Source organism: Etheostoma spectabile, chromosome 8 (genome assembly GCF_008692095.1).
Source record: "Etheostoma spectabile isolate EspeVRDwgs_2016 chromosome 8, UIUC_Espe_1.0, whole genome shotgun sequence".
NCBI classification, from domain to species: Eukaryota; Metazoa; Chordata; class Actinopteri; order Perciformes; family Percidae; genus Etheostoma; species Etheostoma spectabile.
The window spans coordinates 25712607-25715217 of record NC_045740.1 but is presented as its reverse complement, the minus strand read 5'-3'; the positions used below and the strand labels follow the sequence as shown (position 1 = coordinate 25715217).

Sequence of the window (2611 nt, the reverse complement as noted above, 5' to 3'; positions counted from 1 at the left end):
CACGTTAAGACGTCAACAATTCTGTTATTGACATTTATTGTTAATGGACACCGGCAAGCTTGTAAGCTCATTTGTTATCTCATTGGCTACATCCATGCTAAACCAGCTAAATCTGTTGTTTTGGTAATGATTTTTGACCACACTGAAAGACCTAACTAGTGGAACAACTAATAAAACTAAGAAGCCAGCATCATATTAGGGCTGCACAATATATTGTTTCAGCATCGAAATTGCAATGCCAGCCCAGTCTCATGGCAGTTTGTGTAATCCAATCCCAAGTCACGTGATTCTTTGGAAGTGCCGTAGTAATTACTGCTCCATGGATCCAAAAGAACAAATACATTATATACGTAATATTGATGTTTTTGTCAAATAAAAATACTGTTTCACATGTATATGTCTTGTGTACTGTTTGCTCGGTTTGGCCAGCCGACGGGCAGAGGCAACCTGAAAGAGAATAAAGCCCATTCCTGGCAGACAGTCAAAAAACAGGAGTTGCACATGTGTAGCACCTCCTGTTGCTAAATCACAAGCCTTCAAACATGTACTGGGCTGAAGGTTCAGAGGTCAGTATTTCAAAGCAGGAGTGATGTCTTCTATTCAGACTGACATGCAGTATTTTACTCTCCACATTGAACTTTCTAACAATGTGTTTGCTTTACACCAACATTTTAATTTTTACAACTCATGTAGACAACTTTGCATGCAATAACCTACTTTATTATCCTCATATATGGGATATTTGCCTTAAGCTCAACTGCTTCATACTTGACATATTGTCTCATCATACAGCTGAATAAAAACCATAAACAAAGCGTTATGTGTATGTAATGTAACTATAATGTAATATTATAGTTACATATATTGCACAAACAGTGATGGGAACCTAACCCTTTGAATCATATCATAAGGCTCTTGCACAAACCCTGCTGCCTCAGGAAACATTATTTATATTATATTAAATTAATTGAGATAGGTCCAAATTAGCTCTAGTTTAAAATGTTGACTTTACATTGGGGATATGTTTTTCCAGAGGGTAACAGCTCATACATAGCATGGATCAGACAATATTCTCTGTGCTTGCCTGGAGAGGCTGGTTTCCATTTCTTTCCACAACCTTCATTGCACCGGACAAGCAAGCGAAATAAAATATTTTGAGATATTGCCATCCTTTCTGACATCCAAATATGCATATGATCTGTAGTACAGCATGGTATAACATAAACCCTTTGATTCACTCTGAATGTGCGTTAAAACTATAACCTCTGCTGTAAATAAATCATTTTCAACACGGGCCTTACAGCCAAAGGTGTTATCCAAATGAACGCTAACGTACATATAGGATCAGACCTGATTGTTTGGTTCATCATTTATGACCACAGATACCCACTGACCCATGTCAGGACCGTTTCCGGTTTTGAAATGGTTTAATGACATTGTTGGCATTAGACCACTGCACAAAGCTCTCTATTTAAGCAAAATATGCACAGTGACTTGTGTCAAAGGATAGCAGTGTGCCAAAAATGCCAAAACCCATGGTGTAAATGAACACATAACCATATGCATCTTGCTCTGTGAGCAAAACACCTTGCTTGTCATTCTAATTACCTAAAAAGGCTTCCTTAACCTCGTCCCTTCTTACTTAAGAAAATGTAGTCCCAGTAAAAGCTACAAAATTTAGGATGGCTACTAGCTATCACCCTAGTGATTGATATGAGGATCATCTTCTGAATATAATAATTAACGTTACCCCAAATTATTTCAAATAACTAATCCATTTAAAAAAAACTAATGATGCAATGTGATGTTAAATCCAACAAAGATCCACGCAAAAATATGCTCACAATTTTCCCTTTAGTCTCTTGCTATTAACGACCATCAACCGCAAAATGTAGCGTTATACAGGGTTTCTGCAGGTTTCACCAAGTCAAATTTAAGACCTTTAAAGACGTCAAATACGTTTTTAGCTAACCGAGTACTGCCAAATTTGCACTTCGGACTCAATAACAAAAGCTAATTGGCTGCAATATAAGTTGCATGTTGGTCTCATTTGTAGTCTTATTTGGACTAGCGAAAATCAAAATAAACATGTCATGCGGAGCATTTTAATATGCATTAAAGGAAACTTAAGACCTGTTTAAAATTATTTTAGACCAAAAAAAATGTGTGACTTTTTAAGGCCTACAATTTTGATTTAGAAATTTTTGGCGTTTTTATCAGTCGCACAGCCTAGGAGGAGTTAGAAAAAGTTGGTTTTGCACATCTTAGCAGAAATGTGCGTAGCCTATACCATCAGATTCAGCTTTATTCTAGGAACATGTGGATATAAGGGTTTCTAATGTGCGGTGTGAAATGGAGTTATAGGCAAAAACATGTTTGACATCACTATAGCGCAACCTAGTGGTCCACATGTGTAATTTTTGGTATGTGGGGTCTATGAACCATTGTACGTCAGCACTGTAAATATGAAGTTGCTCAAATTAGTATAAGTGGCAAATCAAAACTGGGTCCCATAGACCACGTCCACTAAACCACTAAATCAGTACCCCACTGTAGGCGTGGCCTCAGGAATTAGACCTGGGCATTGTACGGCCCGCGGGCCACATCCGGC

The 2611-nt window shown here is 37.7% G+C and overlaps 1 protein-coding gene across 2 annotated transcripts in view; it reads right to left on the bottom strand.

Annotated features, from left to right (window-relative positions):
• Positions 1-2611, bottom strand: part of kiaa1549la (KIAA1549-like a) — a 233270-nt gene that overhangs the window by 63150 nt on the left and 167509 nt on the right. The gene's annotated exons all lie outside the window — the stretch shown is intronic.